Here is a 20,181-nt window from a genome sequence, read left to right on the forward strand (position 1 = left end):
ATAGTGTTGGAGAGAGGCCAGGCAAAGAAAGCTAGGTCCCTCTCCTGTCTCTAACAAGATAGTATGACTAGAGGTTCATTGGTAGTTATTGTCATCTCATTAAGTCCAGCTGGACTTGGTAATTTCTAAGGAGCACAGTCAATTCTGATCTTATAAACATGATCCATTAAATGTGCATATATATGTGTGTGTATATATATATATACATACACACACACACACACACACACACACACACGTCAGTTGTGGGGCTTGAACTCTGGGCCTGGGAGATAAGAGTTTCATGGACTTTCCTGCCCTGGCTGGCTTTGAATCACAATTCTCAAATCTCAGCTTCCTGAGTGAGTATGAGCTATTGGCACCAGGCTTAAATGTGTATAGAAAAGCATCTCAGTGTATAAACAATAAAGCTTTAGGGCTAGGAAGGTGGCTCAGTGGTAGAGTGCTTGCCTTGCATTCATGAGGCCCTGGGTTCATTTCCTCAGCACCACATAAGCAGAAAAAGTTGGAAGTGGCGCTGTGACTCAAGTGGTAGAGTACTAGCCTTGAGCTGAAGAGCTGAGGGACAGTGCCCAGGTCCATAGTTCAAGCCTCATGACTGACCAAAAAAAACCCCCCAAAAACCCAATAAAGCTTTAATATTCTAGGTTGATCAAAATGTTCTTTTAGAGTTACTTAATTTACAACCTATATATGTTATTCAATATATATTTAAATAGTTTATTTTTGGTGGAGTAGAAAATGTTACTGATTCAGATAATGTAAATGATATTTTTCAAAAAAATTTTTTTTTAGCTCTGGGCTTGGGTGCTGTCTTTCAGCTCTTCAGCTCAAGGCTAGTGCTCTACCATTTGAACTACAGTGCCACTTCTGGCCTTTTCTGTTTATATGGTGTTGAGGAATAGAACCCAGGGCCTCATGCATGCAAGGCAAGCACTCTACCACCGAGCCACCTTCCCAGCCCTTTTACAAATTTTATATACTCTGAAAATTGTTTCTTATATGGGAAAGATTTGGCAGTTATTTTACTTTTTTATTTGTCATTACCAGGATTTGAACTAAGGGCTTCATAGTCATTTGGCTTTTTTACTCACTGCTGTTGCTCTACCACTTGAACCGTGGCTCTAGTCCTGGCAGTTCTTTTAAATTCTTCTTCTTTTTTTTTGGGTCTGGTCGTGGAGCCTGAACTCTGGGCTTGGGCGTTGTCCCTCAGCTCTTCAGCTTAAGGCTAGCGCTCTACCACTTGAGCCAAAGTGCCACGTCCGGCTTTTTTCTTTTTGCTTATGTGGTGCTGAGGAATCGAACCCAGGGCCTCATGCATGCAAGGCAAGTGCTCTACCACTGAGCCACCTTCCCAGCCCCTTAAATTCTTTACTAAAACCATGTCTATGAACTGAACCATGTTAGATAAGAGATATTTTTCCTTTACTCTGTTATTTCTAGCCCCACCAAAAAAAATTTCTACTACCACACTTTTCTCCTCCCTCCCTCTCTCTCTCCCTCCCTCTCTCTCTCTCTCTTTCGTTCTTTCTTTATTTTTTTGTCGGTCATGGGCCTGGGCGCTGTCCCTGAGCTTTTCAGCTCAAGTGAGTGCTCTACCACTTGAGCCACAGGGCCACTTCCAGTTTTCTGGTGGTTAATTAGAGATGAGAGTCTCATGGGCTTTTCAGCCCGGGTTGGCTTTAAACCATGACCCTCAGATCTCAGCCTCCTGAGTGGCTAGGATTACAGGCGTGAGCCACCGGCACCTGGCTCACACTTTTCTCAAATGGGAAATTTTGAGTGAGCTGTAATTTGATGTAAGTATTTTGTATTTTTTTCTTGATTTCCCCAGTAGTATCTTCCAATATTCTTTTCCAGAGCAATTACACTTTAGTTCTGAGTTTTATTTATTTTTTGTTCCTTGTTAGTTTCCAGAGTAATTCTTGATGTTTCTAGATCACTGCCAAGAATGAAATTATATCTCATCCAATAGAAATTTTGCAAGGAATCCTCTTCCCCCTCAAAAAAAAAACCCCAGAAAAGATCTGTTTGAACAGAATAAATTTTCTTCATAGTAGAAAACTAAGAGCTAGTAATTATTAAATCTTCCTTTAGGTTTTACTTGAAAATAAATATTGCAATTTAATATCCCTCACTAATATATACCATTATTAGCTGTAAAGAAAGAGCTCTACCTTCATTACTAAAATAAAAACTTTAATTTGTTCTTTTGGCTTCTTAAACACATGCTAGTTCATTATTTTAATAAAACGCACTAGCAGATGTTAGGAAGAATGGAGCCACATCTGGGACATATAAAATACCATTCCAAGTCTCCACATGAGAGAACTAGCAATATTGATTCATTCTCTCCAAGTCTAACTGGCCCATCTCATTTAACCTGTTTAATTCTTCAAAGTTGAATAGTTAGCCAGCAAGAGTATTACCAATTATTTGGGTTGCCTTGGGAATATATTTTTTAAAAAAGCTGCAATACCAAGGGACACATCACAAACAGAAAATCACTATGTTGAAATACAAATAGAACTTCACTAAAGCTTGAGGCTAACGTTATATTTTTTCAGCTGAAGAGGTCATAAATCTTGAGTTGCCTGCTTCCTGAAGCCACCTTGAATTATAAGTCTCTAGGCCTTTTTACACCATTTTCTACTTAACTCTTTTGGAAAAAGCACAGCCCATTTAAAATAAGACAAATAAAAATTTACTAGAGGATAAATGATAGCAAGATATATAGAGAGGTGGGAGTTAAACCTCAATCTATTCTAGTCTTTTCACCTATCTTTTGCTTTTCATTTTGTTTTGTTTTCTTAAAGCATGTTTCCTAAGCAAACAAAAACAGTACCTGATGCTTTCCTGTCAATGGATCTGCTCTATAGACCATTATATTTTGCATCAGCTCTAGCTTCTTAAAAATAGGTCATGCCTGTAATCCTAGCTATTCAGGAAGCTGAAATCTGAGGGTTGCAGTTCAAAACCTCCCTGGGCAGGAAAGTTCATGAGACTCTTTTCTCCAATTAGCTACCAATTAGCTACCTAAAAACTGAAAGTGGAACTGTGGCTCAAAGTGGAACTGTGGTTCAAAGTGATAGAGCACTAACCTTAAGCAAAAAAGCTCATAGACTGTGCCCAGCCCGAGTTCAAGCCCACAATAGGAAAAAAAAAAAACACACTGATTATTTGATAAATAATAGTTCAGAGAAGAAGCTCTGAAGATGTTTATGTCAAACACAACTTACTAAAAAGGGTAAAGATAACTCAGTTGTCTTAAATAGGAAGCACAGAAAATTGAGACAGGTTCAAACTAATGAAAAACGCCTGGCACTTGGAGTCAGATGACCAAGCTTTGCCATTTTCAAATTCATTGTTTGGGAGAGTTACTGAACCACAGAAATCACACTGTCTCATCTGTACAGAAGGAATACCTTGGAGGATTTTTTTTGGAGATTCATTGAAGCAAAGATCTACCAGCCCTGTTTATAGACACATATATAGCTTAGTGTTAGCAGACTATTGGTGTCTTTGTCTCATAACAACCCATGGCAATTAGATACCTGGCTGAAAGGAAACTGGCTAAAAAGAAATCTATATGATATATGTTCTGGCTTTGTAGAGAAAGCTCTGGAGAACCCAACTAAAATTTTGAAGAAAATCTCTGGTGTTAACTTTTAATTAAAAAAATTAACTTATGTGTCCTTTTCCTGGAGTTTCCGGCAGGACTTTTTGTTGGTCATTTTGGAGATGGAGTCTAGGGGACTTTCTGCCCAGGTTAGGCTGGCTTTGAACCTAGATCCTCTAGGTCTCAGGTTCCTGAGTAGCTAGTGGCATGAGCCACTAGCACCCAGCTGTGAACAAAGAGCTTGTAGCCTAGTCACTTAACAAAGTGCATGGCACATGGTAGGTACTCAATAAAAGTTGTTGAGCTAAACTAATGTAATAGCATGACTATAAGAGAAAGCCAGTGTGAAGGAAAGTTTGATAATTGTTTAGATAATTGTTTTGATAATTGTTCATTGTGTGGATAACTTGGTATTACATCTGGAGTTTTAAAGAAAAAGAATGTCATTACCTGGATTTCATTTAGTCATCCATATATAACATGATACTTGTATATGTAGTGTTCATTTAATATTTTTCTACCTAAAATATGAATATAACTTTTAATCACTACATTTAACATACAGACACAGTGTTATCAGAAAAAAATTTTCAGGATAATATTCTTTTATTTAAAACGAGTTCTTATTATAGCAAAGATCTTGCTCTAAGGATCCTTCTATCTGAATCTTCCCAGTGCTGAGATTATTAATGTACACTACCATGCCTAGCTTCAGGGTGATATGTAGGTAAACTAAAGACAGTAGCAAAACAATGGCAAAAAGCACTGTGTGCCAGTGACTCACACCTAGCAACTCAGGAAACTGAGATCTGAGAGTTGTGGTTCAAAGCCAGTCTGAACAGGAAAGTTGATAAGACTCACCTCCACCAAAAAAAGCCAAAAATGGAGAGCTATGTTTCAAGTGGTAGAGCAGTAGCCTTGAGCAAAAAAGCTCAAGGACAGTGCTTAGCTCCCAAAATCAAGCCCAAGGACCTGCATTCCCTTATGAGCAAAATAACCAGTTTCCATATGTTGAACCCCTACATTGATTAATGCACAGATACTTGATTTACGATCAAGTTGTGTCTCAATAAGCCCACAGTAATTTGAAAAAAAAAATCATAGGTTAAGAATATATTTACTGGGCTGGGAATGTGGCTCGATGGTAGAGTGGTTGCCTAGCATGGACAAAGCCCTGGGTTCTGTTCCTCAGTACCACATAATCAGAAAAAGCTGGAAGTGGTGCTGTGGCTCACATGGTAGAGCACTAACCTTGAGCAAAAGCAGCTCAGGGACAGTGCTCAGACCCTGAGTTCAAGACCCAGGACTGGTAAAAAAAATGTATTTACTAAACCCAATCTATAGGATATTATAGCTATTCTCAGGGCATTTGTATCAGCCTTATCTTGGACAAAAGTATCTAACTCACAGCCTGTTTTGAGTTTCTCATCTAATTTATTGGTATGGTACTGAAAAATGTAAAGATTTGTGAGTATGTTTTCATATCACCATGAATTAAAAAATAGATAAGTCAACTGCTATTTCTTGGGGACTGTCCATATTGTTCAAAGTTTTAAAAAGGGAGTCAAGTGTAGTGCTTCACATTTGTAATCCCAGTACTTAGGAGGTTGAGGTAGAATTTCCAGATTGAGGCCAGCCAGAGCTATAGAGCCACTCTGTTTCCAAAAAAATGGACCTGTGAGGAAGAACTGGAAAGTCTGCTCTGTATGACAGTCAACTCATCAAGTATAGTTTATTTTTGAAAGAATACTTTTGCTGAAGTCACTGAAGAAAATCAGTTACAGATAAAACTTCTTGGATTACTTTTTCATAAAAATCTAACAATTTATTGGTAGGGCCAGACAGGTTGACATTAGTATTGTTCACCTATAACTCCACTTCTGTTTAGTTCAAGGACTCAGTCCTCTTGCAAGTGTGTGGGCTCATGTAACTAGCTGTAGGCAATGACATGTAATCAATGATCTGTTAGCCTTCCAAATTAAGGTAGTGAAAACCACAGTTATTCTTCAGTCACTTTCTTCCTTTGTTACAGAGAGTGAGGGCTGGGTTCCAGGTGATACAGTGTCTGTTCATGTGATTTCTGGAGAGATTGTAACTGAGTATGAGCCACATAAAACAGGAAACATGAGCAGGTGATAAACTTTTGTTTCAAAGATGTTTGTTGTTGTATGTTATAATAGATTCAGAGAACCCTCCACAGCAAGTTTTGGAGTAAGAGGTAACATAGATAAAAGCTGCATTAATTTGTCAGTGGTGTCTTTCCTATTAAAGGATGTTAGCTGGAGGTCTCTGCTTTTTAATCACAATTTCATCCAAGTATCCCAGAAGTTTTTCATTTTTCCACGGATTCTCCTGTGAATCCTTCTTAAGTGCTATATTTAATTTTTATTCATAAAGTTCTCGTACTTTCTACCAAAGATCATTTTCCTCCTCATCAACTGAATTGTTTAATCTTGTCACACATCATGATTTTCAAAAGCGTTTTTATCTTTAAATAGTTGTACAAAGGATTTCAATTCAACGTGTCAATTCATATGTACAATGCATCTTGATCTGTGTGTTATTGCTTCCACCATTCTCCCCAGTCATCAAACCTAACCCCATCAGTCCTCTTAAGTCAAAAGAATTTAAACTAGAGCCAGGTCTCTAAATTATAAACACTCTGCTCTTCAATCGACACAGTCATGAATGAAAAGTAGAGATGCTTCTGCATCTGCACACTCTCTAGAAATTGGAGAAGTAGAGAATGCATGATTATTTTGGTGATTTATTTACATCTGAGGAAGAGCTTAACCTTGAAGCCATTGTAGAAAACTCATTTTTTTTAATTTAAGGCTCTGGATACTAGGATAAAGTTTTCAAGGCACTGAAAAAGAATAATGCTTTGTTCTTGTTTACTTTGATGGATGTTAGGTAGCGCACATTCTATGTTGTCTTAAATATTTTAACGCCTTTCTTCTTTCTTTCCACCTTCCAGAATACCTGCCTAAGACCATCTCAAATTCTAATTCTCTGAACAGGTCAGCTGGGATTGATAGTTTTCTTTTCCAGGTCTTACATACACTCCTAACTCTTATTTCAAGTTGCTTACTGAGAACATTGGGTTGTTCAAGAGCTGGAAAAGATACAATGTCTCATTTTGCAAACAAGGGGAAAAGGTCCAATGGAGCTAATCAATCTACTTAAGTCACACACTTAAGTCTCATACTTATGGGAGGCTGTAAATCAGTTTGTCAAATTCCTTGTGCAGCCATTCCTTCAAGTGCCTTTCCAGGAACGATGTGGTATTTTGTTGGCTCTCTTTTGGAAGAGAACACGACCTCTCATCAGTGAAGTTAATTATTCCTTTATTATTTCTTCAGCGCATAAGTGAAATGAATAATTTCTTGTAGGTTTTTCGGTAAGGATTACATCTGTTTAACCTGTAGTTCTCATATCCTCAGAAGATTAATCATACAGAAGCAGAAAAAGGCCAAAAAGGGAGAAACAAAAGCATCAGCAAAATAAATCGTTAGGGACGATCCGAATGCTAACAGATACTCAGCAATAAACACGCTGCTGGAGTTGAAGGTCACTTTCCCGGGAATACTTGGATCTTGCAGATCTTGCTGGGCAAAGATGGAAAAGCGTGCATCTGTTAAACAGGGGAGCTGGGACGCTGAAGTTCAGGTGGAGTTCTGGAGGTGGAAGACTAATGAAGATGTCTACCAGGTAGGATGGGTGTTCAGAGGACGAAATCACGGGAGGAAGTCTGAAGCGAAAGCCTCGGCAGCCGGCCTGGGCGGCCAAACGGGCAGCCGCACCGGCAAGCACAGAGGAACCCCGGGGCTCTGGAGGGCAAGGGGCCCCTTGGACTCGGGGCGTTGCCGGGAGCTGCCTGGGGGCGCCGAGCCGGGGAGGGGCGTGGACTGACCCGGAGGGCGGGGCCTCGGGCGGGATGGGCGGGGCCTCGGGCCGGGCGGGGCGGGGCGCTCCAGGCCAGCACGCGGCGCGCCCCCTCCCCTGCGCCGGGGGCCTCCCGCGCCGTGCACGTCCCCGTCCCGCGCCTCAGCCTCCTCCCTCGCTCGCTCCTTCCCGCCCTCCCCGCGGCGCCGGCCGAGCCGGCTTCCCCTCCGTTTCTCATGAATATTGAGCGGCCCCTGTTGTATTTCCCGAGCTCCATTGCGGAAGCCGAGGCTCGCCATATTGTGCGGCGGCGCCGGCGGCCGCGGCGGCTGATCCCCGAGTCTCTGTCTCCGGCCGCGGCCCGCGGAGCCCCGGGCTGGGGCGGACGCCGGTGAGTGTGGGGGGGGTGGCGGGCGCGGCGGGCCGGGCCGGGCGCCGCCGGCGGGGTGCGGGCGCTCGGCGGCCGGCGGGGGTGTGAGTGCGGGAGTGCGCCCGCGTCCGCGGGGGTGTGAGCGGGGATGGCGCCGCCGCCGCCCCGGCCGCGCTCGGCGGGGGAGGCGGCTCCTCATTGTTCGCGTTTCTCCGCGGGTCTCGGCGGGGCGGAGAGCCCAGCTTGTGGGGCGCGGGGCGGCGGGATTGCTCCCTTCTTCCTCCGCGGCGCCCCCCCCTCCCGCCCCCGGTCCGGCCTCTCGCGGCGGGAGCCCCGCCTGAGCCGCCCCGCTCGGCCGCCGGCCGTGGGGGAATGCGGGCTCTTCCCCCGGGCTTCCCCTCGCCGCCGCCGGGGCGGGGCGGGCGGCCTGCGCCGCGGGGTGGGGTCCGGGCCCCGGGAGCCCCGGCCCCTCCGCCCTCCGCGCGCGCCTCGGGGGAGGGGGCGGACCGGAGTCGGGGTTCGGGCGGGGAGGGCGCTCCTGGGAAGGGGGGCTCCCTCCCTCCGCCCGCACATTCCTGGAGTGCCGCCCTCCGCCCCGGGTCTTGGTGGCTGCTTCCCCCCGCCCCCCGACCCCGGCCTGGCTGCTGCTGGCCGCGTCGGGGGTTGAACCTGCCGTCTCCCGTACTCACCGGGGCCACCGGGTTGGTCCTGGCTGTCAGGGTCCTGTCCTTCCCGCCCGAGTCGGCTTCCTACTCCCGGAGGGGGCTGCTGGGGACATGGGGCCACCGAACTTTGGGGCTCGCTTCCATGGCTGGTCCACTCTGGGTACCCCGCTCTCCTTGAAGACCCATTTGGACAGCCTTTAGGAGACCTTCGGGGGTTCTAGAGCATGGGGTGCCTTTTACTTTGTAAAATGGTGGGGAAAAGAACAAAAAAACAAGAACCACAGCGTGTCAGGTCGCCGGGCGCTGTGCGGATCGGCCGGACCGAGGTTCAGCGCGTTAGCAGCGTGCTCCTCGCCGCTCCGGAAAGTTCAGTCGAGGCACGGATTCGCTGCTTCTGGCCGAGGACAGCGTTTAAAAGCGGTGCGCGAGCCCCTTGGCCTTACGTAATTCCTTTTTGGTGGTTCCAGGAGGATCCGCGAAGGCTTAGGTGTTTTGAGTTGGATGGAGTTGTTGGCTGATGGCTTAGATCTTGGTTCTTAGGTGAAATTCGATCCTTCGATTTCTGAAGTTTATATGGCAGCCGTATGGCTCGTGGATATTCCTACTTGTCTCAATCAACAAGTATCTTTTTAAATCTTGGTTGTACGCTTACCCTACTTTTTTTTTTTTTTTAAAGTAAAATAATGGGTATTTAGATGATTCCATTTTCCAGGGTTTCCCACAGCAAACGTAGTCTTTTACTGTTTCTAAGGATTTTGTTCCTCGCAAATCCTTGTGAAATCTCTAAGTTTAAAATCGCTTCTAGAGGAAGAATGAAGTCGAGAATTTATGGAAGATAATTGCCTGGATCAGATGGGTCCATTTACATGTATTAAAAAAAATAAGCTGTTGGTCCCCAAGTGCTATACAGAAAACTTCAAATTCGGGTAATTAACATGAAGTAGGCAATACATTAAGAACATTGAGAAGTTTTGAATTTTTCTGTGCTTCTGTGGAGCATCCAGACAGCTGGCTCCTAGGTTTGTGTGGGTAGAAATATAGACCAGGTTAGCAAATCTGTTTGGAATATTTGTCTCTTACTTGATAGATCAGATTGTAGTGTCAACTGTTTCTCTTTAATCATATTTGCTCTTGATTTGGGTTTATATTATACAGGCTTTGGGCTAAAGATGATATATGCCTGACTAATACATAACTAGATCTTCTCAGTGACAGTTTAATTTCTGTACCTTAGCAAAGAAGTATAATTCCAGCAAGAGAAATGAGTTAACACTAAAATACACTTCATTAAAATTATGGCAGTGTTTCTAATGTGACAAAGTAATTCATAGTTTTGAAATGACTTGTTTGTTGAATTCAGGAGATGTGAAAAAAGTAGTTTTTTTTTTTGTTCATCGTGGGGCCTGAACTCTGGGCCTGGGTGTTGTCCCTCAGCTCTTCAGCTCAAGGCTAGCGCTCTACCACTTACAGTGCCACTTCTGCCTTTTTCTGCTTATGCGGTGCTGAGGAATCGAACCCAGGGCCTCATGCAGCACTCTACCACTGAGCCACCTTTCCAGCCCAGTTGAAGTTTTTTAATGAGGAAAAAGAAAATCTAAGATTTTATACACACAAATATCTATGGTTGGTTTGTAATTACTGTTCCTTATTACATACCCTATGCAAGATAAAAACATTACTGAATAGCAGTTGTCCACTTCTTGATTTCATTGGTCTGAAATCTTAGCTATCATAGTAATTTCTTGACTTACTATGTTTGGTGCTAATCTTGGGGCTTGGACTGAAGGCCTAGCCACTGTCCCCAAGTGTCTGTTGCTCAAGACTGGTTCTCTATCCCTTGAGCTCCACTTCTTCCACTTTCTTATTAACTTAGTTTGCACTTAACTAAACAGTTATGGTTTGGGATAAAAGGTACAGTGGCACCAGTTCATTTCTAAAAGTCTATATAGCCTGCCTTTCCCCACTGTCCTACTGTTTGTGCCTGCTGGGTTTTCTGGTGTCTTTTGTTACAGGAGTAATTTGGTTGGCAGTAATGAGATCTATAGCTTTTAAGTAGAAACACGAGCTTTACTTTGAGTCTAGGCAGGAGCTAGATGATGAATTCCTGACTGTAGGTTAGCAGGATAGATGGTTCACTGACCAGTTTTAAACTGTGTAGAATAACTCCAGTAGAACTGCCATGTTCTCAATTCTTTTTTTGCTTTTGGATCCTCAGTGGCAATATTATCAACTATTCTGAAAAAGATTTCTATTGATTGAATTAGCCTTCTCCCATTTCATTTTGAGACAGAATTAACGTGTTTTCTGCTTCCACATGCCTACTATTTGTTAAAAATTTATTGGTATTGAGTATAATAGTGAAAAACTATTTTTCAAACTACCTTCAAATTAAATTTTCTTACGAGAAATACTATTAACTGAAGTAACTGGAGCTGAGAGTGTAGCTCCTTGGTGCCTAGCCATGTGCAAGGCCTTGGATTCATTCCCTAGCATGGAAAAAAAATACTTGAAAATAGCTTAGGAAGACAGACCTAGCAGGAAGTTCAGCTCAGCTTTAGCATTGGAGCAGATTATTGTTTTTTCTCTTGGAACCCTAGCTGAAATGGGGGCCATTTAGGGGCCATGTTGAACAATAGCCAAAAAAAAGCCTTCCATTAAAGAATCATATTCAGCAGTCTCAGGCCACAGTTTGTGACTGAAAATATTGGGGAGTATAAGAGAACTTTCTCACACCACAGTATTTTGAGGATATGTGCGGAAGTAAAAGCCAGTAAAAAAGGTGTGCTGGGCTAATCTTCCTCATTTAATATAAATTATTTCTTTTTCTTTCAAAGCCAGATAGATGGTTTAAGTGACAAAAGCTTAGTGTTTTTTTGTTTTTTTTTTAAAGCTTGGGCTCAACAGAAGCAAATTTAAAGTCTTTTATCTATAAAAGTTAACCTTTTATGTATAAAGTAACCAACACCAAATTTTGTTTCCTTTTCTGAACAGCAAGATGTCTTAGAAGAGAACATTTAGAACAGTGTTTTGCAGAGGGTTAAGGTCTAGTAAGCATTGTTGAGTTAGTACATAACTCATGTGAGGCCTGGTTGGTTCTGAGAGTACCAAGAGAAATTGAAAGCTAGAATCAATTGATGTTGCCTGGGCCAACAACTGCCGGTCAGGAACTTAAAGGAAGTCCATGTTCCTGTTTTCCAGTCACCATTTACTACCTCACAGAGACCCTATTGGGGAAGGAGTGGTGAGATGGAGTTACACAGTTTGAGCTCTTACAATCATAGACCAGAGCTTAGAAGGATGATTTTTAGAGTTGAGAGATAGTGAATAAAATAACCTGAACAAAAAGTAAATGTTAAAGTCTAACTTTTTTTTAATTTATTTTTCTTTTTTAAATTTTTTTGTCGGTCATGGGGCCTGAGCTCTGGGCCTGGATGCTGTCCCTCGAAAGCTCTTCAGCTCCAGGCTAGCGCTCTACCACGTGAGCCACAGTGCCACTTCCGGCTTTTTCTGCTTATGTGGTGCTGAGGAATCGAATCCAGGGCCTCATGCATGCAAGGCAAGCACTCTCCCACTGAGCCACCTTCCCAGCCCCAAAGTATAATTTAAATAGGAAGAAAACCCTGTACTTACCTTGTCTTTCAGAAAACATCTAGTGATGATTTTTTGTATGGCCAAGAGGCATTTGCTAGGGATAAAGAGTAGAAAAATTCATCAAGCAACTTCTCTTTCCTAAAGGAATGTAGTCTAACTGGCATGATAGATAAAGCACTGTACAGTGTGTTAAATGCAATAAACATATGAGTGATGTGTTTTGAGAGCCCAAAAGAAACAGCAACCAACTTGCTGCTTCTTTACTTACAGAAACTTAGTGACCAGTATTATGTTTTGAATCGTGTATCTCCATCAAATTTAACTTTTTTTGGACTGCTGTGTTCTACCTAATTCCTTTGGAAGCTCTTTCTCTGAGATATCGCAGTTAGCCGTAATCATTCTTCTGAATATTTTCGTTTTTTTTCATCTAAATTATAAAGACCATTGTTTTCTCTGAACTTTTAACCTAGCCTAATACTCTGTGCAAAGATATTTGAGAAATTTGTTTTTGAAGTTGATAATAGGAATAAAATATTGTTTCTTGTAAGGTCATTAGAAAATAATTGGGGTAGTGTTGTATGATTTTATGAATGTGAGAATTCACATCCGTTAATTTAAGCTGTATAGCACAAAGTAATGATTTAAAAGGGGACTCTGGATTGCTAGTCTATATTGCAAAGCAGTAATTTGGATAGGGATTTTGCTGCTGCTTCATTCCCCGTGTTCCCCCCCCCCCCCTTTTTTTTTCTTTTTTCCTTTTTCAGTACCAGGGCTTGAATTCAGCCTGGGTATTGCTTGCTTCATTAGCTCACAGCTGGTGCTCTACCATTTGAACACTTGCAGCCTAACTCTTTTTTGCCAGTCTTGGGGCTTAAACTCAGGACCTGGGCACTGTCCCCGAGCTTCTTTTTTTTCTCAAGGTGAGCATTCTACCACTTGAGCCACAGCACCACTTCTGGCCTTTTCTGATTATGTGGTACTGAGGAGTCAAACCCAGGGCTTCATGCATACTAGGCAAGCATTCTACCACATTCCCAGCCCTCAGCCCAGCCTTTTGCGGGTTAATTGGAGATGAAGTCTGAAGAAAACTTTTCTATTTGGGCTGGCTTCAAACCACATAAGTGGTTTGAGTAGTCAGTCAGTAGTAATACAGTCATTAAGAGAAAAATACTAAGTAAAATCCTCTTTTACCTCTTTATTTGTGAGTGTCCTACAATCTCAGTTTCTGAGGAAAGGGGGAGACAAGTTCCTAATTCCATTTTTCTACAAATGAAACTACATCAGGTAGTTTATTTTGATGTCTTTAAAAAAACTGTCCAGGTAATATTGTCTAAGAAGCATTGTACTGATTACCTGACTTAGGAATTTTAACCTCTTTGTACCACTCCTTAAAAACAATTAAAAAATGGTCCCATCTTTATCTGCTTTTTTTCTTATTTCTGTATTATCACTACTGCCTCCATTAGCTGTTGCCAGCTGTGCACATCTGCAGTGCTGCTTTTTTACTTCATTTTAGAAATTTCCTCTATATGCACATGCCATATTGGCCTAATTTTAAAACCAATGAGTTCTCCACGTTTTAAAAAGACGTATGCCTCCATGCCAGTAATGTATTAAACCTCACTATTTACTAGTAGATGGAGTCTAATTCAGTCTGGCTTGGCTGTGTGGGATCCTAGCCAAATGTTTTATAGAAGTCACTATAAAAGAACTATACAGCTTGAGGGGGGAAGGGTTGAGAAGGAAAAAACTGGGAGAAAATGAGGGAAGGGGTGACACTGTTCAAAAAGAAATGTACTCATTACCTGATTTAGGTAACTAACCCCTCTGTGCATGATCTTTACAATAAAAAAATAGTGTGTCTAGTTAGTAGAGGAACTTCAAAATTGAGGGCAGTAGACTTGATTTCTACGTCTGGTTACACTGCTAGCAGAATTCTTGATATTTCTGACTCTACTTGTAAAGGATATTAAAGGAATAATGTAGGTAAAAGACTTTTTGTGAACAACGAAGCATATTGTACATAAATATAATAGGTGTGTGTGTGTGAAGATAGAAAAAGCTCTATCAGTGGTTAGGATCCTGGTGATAATTTTGTGTCTACTTTTGAATTCTTTTGAATTTCTATATTTAAAAGAAAGTTGTTATGATGGACGTGGGATGAGAGAGAGGTTATGGATATCCTATAACCCTAGTATTTTAAAAGGTTGGCATGCCTCATTCGTTTCCTTTCTTTCTATAGTGTTAAATGTGAACAGTCTGAGATAATATCTCAAACTTGTTATATAAATAGGAGTAAAATAAAATTACCTTCTTGCAGATTGCTTTAATGACAGGGGCCCAAAGGCAATATGGAAAATAAATATCATTACTGCTTTGGCTGGAAATACTCTAGTTTGTGTTATATGAGTTATTTTGTTAATTTTAGGAAAACCTCTGCTTTTAAAATATGCTTAGCAGCTGGGCACCGGTGGCTTATGCCTGTAATCCTAGCTACTCAGGAGGCTGAGATCTGAGGATTGCAGTTCAAAACCAACCCGGGGAGTAAGGTCTGTGAGACTCATATCTCCAATTACCACCAGAAAACTGGAAATGGTGCTGTGGCTTAAGTGGTAGAGTGCTTGCCTTGAGCTCAAGAGCTGAGGGACAGTGCCCAGGCCCAGAGTTCAAGCCCCAGGACAGACCCCTCACTCAAAAAAAATATGCATAGTAAGATTAAAACTTGTATCTGTTTGGTTTTAATAAAGTTTTCTTTTTATCTTTCTTTTTTTGGCTGGTCCAGGGGATTGAACTCTGGACCTGGGCTCTGTCTCTGAGCTCGTATTGCTCAAGGCTAAAGCTCTACCAGTTGAGCCACAACCAGTCCCGGATTTTTCTGTGCTATTGGAGGTAAGAGTTCCACACACTTTACTGCCCAGGCTGGCTTTGAACTGTGATCCTCAGATCTCCAGCTTCCTGAGTAGCTAGGATTACAGGCATGAGCCACCTGAGGCCTAATCTTATCTTTTTCATTAAAATTTTTGGTTAGCATATTTGTGAAAAAGCTTTTTGAATTAGTGAAAAGATACTTTTTATAGCTATGAGCGTCTGTGCTCTGAACATTTCCTTGCTTGATTGTAAAGTGACAGACATAATCTTTTTAAAAAGTCTTTAACTAGATGTACAAAGGTGTTTCAATTCAATATGTCCATTCATCTTCACAATATATCTTGATCAGTGTCACCTCTACGATCACTCTTCCCCCTCCCATCCAACTCCAACTTGTCACCTATTTTCTCAAGTTGTCTAGTTGCATCTTCATGTTTGACATTGTTTTGTGACTCAGAAATACATTTTAAATGCTCTCAAGTATTTCTTACTTAGTGCTAAGATGAAATTTCTCTATTAATGTTATTATAGTTGTTTTGAAATATACTTTGGGTTAATTGGTGATTGTTAATGTAGCCTTTCAAAGTCCATCCCCACCTTCTTGCTTGTCTTTATTACTTTTGTGACTTGTTTCAGTTGTTTTTTTTAATTGTTGGGGGGAGGGTGGGGGGTGGCCATCAGTTTTTTTTATTTTTTCTTTTATTTTTATTGTAAAGCTACTATACAGAGGGTTACAGTTACATGAGTGAGGTAATGAGTTTTTTTTGTGCAGGCTACAGTTATGCTACCACTGAATTCACTGAACTTATCATTACTTTGAGAAGCTAATGTTCCACTTACATATATGATAGGTAATATAAGTAATTCACTTTAATTTGCATTGAATCCTTTTGGAAAAACTGTTGGAATGAATTTAGGAGAATTAAAACAATACTAGTGACAGCAAGGGAAAAAAAACTTCAGCATGCTTGTCTTAAATGGACTGTTTTTAGTTTTAACCTTTATGATCAATATGTTGCTTAGTCCTTTCAGGAGTAGATTAAGAGGTAAAGATGAAGGAAATTCTGTAAATTAATGTCTTTTAATCAGATATAATCATTTCAGTGACTTTTTTTCTGCTTTGAAAAATTTAAGAAGTAGACAAAAATCAAAATCACTCATGCTATATATAGTACTTAGTTTAAAGCAGTTTTAACAGTATTTTATATGTCTAAATTTATGTGTGTTTAAAAATCTGACTTTAAAGATCCTAAGCATTTTCTATCACATAGACAATTGAATACATTTTTAAAGATCACATAATATTGCAAGCAGCTGTATCCTAATATATTTAGCTATTTCTTTTGTGTTTTGAGTTGACTAACAGTTCTTTACTTTCATCTGATTTTTTTTTTTTTTTTTTTTGGTCGTGGGACTTGAACTCAGGGCCTGGGCATTGCCCTTGAGATTTTTTTGCTCAAGGCTAGCACTCTACCACTTTGAGCCACAGCATGACTTCTGGTTTTATGGTGGTTAATTGGAGATGAGTCTTACTGGCTTTGAACCATGATCTTCAGATCTTTAGGAAAACTAAGAACTGTGACTGGTAGGGGTTTTGTTAAAAAGCAGAGGTATGGGAATGCAGTCATAATATTCAATGTATATCTTATAAAACTAGGAAAGTCAAGGTGATAGATGGGGTTGGGAGAGGTCGGGAGAAGGGATGATATTGATAAAAATGTGTTTTACTCATAAACTGACATGTTGAATGGTAACCCCATTGTAGAAACTACTTTTTTTTTGTCAGTTGTGGGGTCTGAACTCTGGGCCTGGGTGCTGTTCCTGAGCTCTTCAGCTCAAGGCTAGCACTCTACCACTTGAGCCACAGTGCCACTTCCAGCTTTTTCTGCTTATGTGGTGCTGAGGAACCGAACCCAGAGCCTCATGCTTACAAGGTAAGCACTCTACCACTGAGCCACCCTCTAAGCCCCAAACTACTTAAAGATAATAAATACATTAATACCAGACTAGGGATATAACTAAGTAGTAGAGCTACAGTACCAGGGGACCAAAAGAGGAAAAAATAGTGGATGTAGAGGAAAAACTTTTTATAAAGAATTCCTCGAAGAGTTCATGTATTGAATTAATGTTGGTGTTCTTTTCCTTTTGTTCAGTGGTGTTGAACCAGTTTTGATGAAGAGAGATTGGGTGTTTTTCTGCTTCAGTCTAGGTTTTCTATATGATTTTCTCTTTTAACATTTATTGCTTGAAGTACTCTTATGAAGGTTATAAATGCCTCACTTTGCAAAGTAGTGTATTCCTGTAATTTTAGCATTCTGGGAGAATAAGGCAGGAGGATTTCAAGTTGTTCAAGGCTGGCTTAGTCTACATAGTGAGACTGTTTCAAAAAACCATCTAAAAACCTGTGGTGGAAATGTGTATCAGTGTTTAGCAAGCTGTTGGTTCTGAGTTCTAGTCCTGGCGCTACAAAAAAACATTGTAAAAGCTCATTCATTAATAAGTAGCTTTGCTTCTAGTGAGTTTTAACAAATAAGCATGTGTATAAAGATGTGTATATGTGTATGTGTATATATATTTATATGCATACAATCTCTGTTAGTCTTTATAACACCTATTTCCAGAGCAATGGATTTGAAAAAGAAATCACATAAAACATACTCATTTTATGAATAGATTTAGACCTGTGAAAATATCGTACGGGGGGGTATAATTACACGAGCAAGGTAATGAGTATATTTCTTATCAAGCATTGTTGCCTTATCCCTGCCCTCCCATCTCCCCCCCATCTTCCATTTCCCCCCCCCTCTTTTGTAATCTAATTGTTTTATACTATTTTCTTACAGTAATAATTTTTCAACAAGATTATGTGTTCCCTAGGAATGTACTGTTAGTAAATTTTTTTATGTTGTTAATCTTCATTTAATAGATATTTTTCCTCCTAGGAAAAGATAACTTAGTATACCACTTTTCAAAAGTCCTTTTTAGGCATACAGGGCCTTATACTAAGAATCAATAGGTATGATTCCCCAGGCAAGCAAAGATTGAAACATCCTTAAAAAAGATGAAATAGGCTGGGCGCTGGAGGCTCACGCCTGTAATCCTAGTTACTCAGGAGATAGATCTGAAGATTGTGGTTCAAAGCTGGCCTGGGCAGGAAAGTCTGTGAGACTCTTATCTCCAATAAACCTCCAGAAAACCGGAAGTGGCACTGTGGCTCAAGTGGTAGAGTGCTAGTTTGGAGCTGAAGAGCTAAGGGACAGTGCCCAGGCCCAGAGTTCACGCTCCATGAGCGACCCCCCCCCCCTCCCAGAAAGAAAGAAAGAAAGCAATCTTTAAAAATATATGTTTATTTTATCAGTAGTAATGGGGATTGAGCCCAGAACCATATGCTTCCTACTTACTACTTGAGCTGTATCTCTGAGATTAAAAGATAAATTCTTACTGGTACATGAGAACCAGAAGTGTACCACTGTAAGGAGTATGCCTTGTCTGAGGGACAATTAAATTGAATTAAGGAAACACAGCTGGGAGGTTCTGATCAAGTCAGGGAACCCCCAAAAATAACAAGTGCAAAAAATAACTCCAAGTGAAAAATTTAGCACCAAGAATACCTATAACTAGCTTATTGTTTTATATACAAATAGAGTTAAGGCAGATGAGTGTGGAGAAGTATAGGATCGACTGTTCTCTTTAAGACAAGGGGAAAATTTAGAAAGATCTGTGACTTAGAAAACTATAAATTACTTTGTGAAGAAAAGATGATAGAAGGAAACAACGTTTGAAGTATTCAAATTGGAAGAATTGCTAAAGGAGTAGAAGGCTTGTCTGTAGGCAGGCATGTGCTGTTAATGAATGTTTGAGCAACTTTTGTTCCATAGAGGATTAAGAGTAAAGGATATTCTTGAGGCTACTTAATTTAAAACCATACGTGTACACATGAATAAATTGGATCTTCAGTTAAGTTGAGTGGTCTTAGTTTACCATAGAATTTATAAGCTGGATTTCTTTACCCTTAAAAGTATATTTGTAGGGCTGGGAAGGTGGCTCAGTGGTAGAGCGCTTGCCTTGTATGCATGAGGCCCTGGGTTTGATTCCTTAGCACCACATAAGCAGAAAAATACAGAAGTGGTGCTAAGTGGTAGAGTGGCTAGCCTTGAGCTGAAGAGCTGAAGGACAGCGCCCGGGCCCAGACTTCAGGCCCATGACTGATAAAATAAAAGTGTTATTTGTAGAAAATCGGTGCTATTCCTATTGCAGTAATAAATATTTCTGCTGTCAAATTGTCTCCACCTAGTGGCAGCAAAAGGAAGAGACCTGCTAGGGAAAAGAACTTGGCAGCCAAGCCTGTGACAGTAGTGTTAGTTTTGCAAAGGGAATCCTGAGGACACTACGTGGTGCCTTCATCTTTAATGGTCTTAGCAAGAAATTTGCATACTTTTAAGTGATTGAGGCATATATTATGGACGGTGTAGGGAGATTAAACGTGTTAAAAGTGTTTTATAGTTTTTATGTGTGCAAGCATGTATTATGTAAGCATAGGGTACATGTAGCCACAGAATTTTTTCTTCTCCTTTCTCATCTTTGTTTTTGATAAAAGATAGCATGCTGAGTAACTGTAAGTGGAGAAGAAAGAACAGAACAGTAAGCCATGCCAAGACAACCCGTGAGTTGCGTGGAGTGGAAATGCTGTCTCCAGGCTCTTAAATGTGAAAAATGGGCAGATACAGTTTTTTTAATTCTGAAAAACACTGCTAAAAGTGCTATACTGATTTTCTTTTCCACCATTCCTGGATTAGCAGCAGTTTTTAGAAAGCCTGCCTCAGCTGACAAGTGAGAGTGATACTTCATTGTAGCCCTAATGTGCAAGCTTTAGTCATGAATGGGGTGTCTTTTTGTGTCTTATTTGTGTCTTTTTGTGTCATTATTTGCCCTGGATCCAGAAGTTATACCTGGAGATAGAATTCTACGGAATACTGTATCTCAGGTTTCTATGTTGTACCCCTAAATAAAACAGACAACATATTCCACATTATTAACTATACGCCATCCTACTGTTCAGTAAACACTAGTCCTTAGAGCTGGGTGTGGTAACAAATGCCTGTAATTCCAGCATTTGGGATGGGAGGCTTAGGCAGGAAGATTGTGAGTTTGAGACCAGAGTAGGCTATATAGCAAGACCATGT

At 40.9% G+C, this 20,181-nt stretch overlaps 1 protein-coding gene across 1 annotated transcript in view; it reads left to right on the forward strand.

Annotated features, from left to right (window-relative positions):
* The first annotated feature begins 7,620 nt into the window (after nucleotides 1-7,620).
* The window catches only part of Rnf2 (ring finger protein 2), a 32,330-nt gene continuing 19,769 nt past the window's right edge, over nucleotides 7,621-20,181 (forward strand). Inside the window, exon 1 of the mRNA XM_042674556.1 lies at nucleotides 7,621-7,895. The gene's annotated coding sequence lies outside the window, so the exon portion shown is untranslated. The remainder of the gene's footprint in view (nucleotides 7,896-20,181) is intronic.

Source organism: Dipodomys spectabilis, unplaced genomic scaffold, assembly GCF_019054845.1.
Source record: "Dipodomys spectabilis isolate Male_0828 unplaced genomic scaffold, ASM1905484v1 ptg000019l, whole genome shotgun sequence".
Taxonomy (NCBI): Eukaryota; Metazoa; Chordata; class Mammalia; order Rodentia; family Heteromyidae; genus Dipodomys; species Dipodomys spectabilis.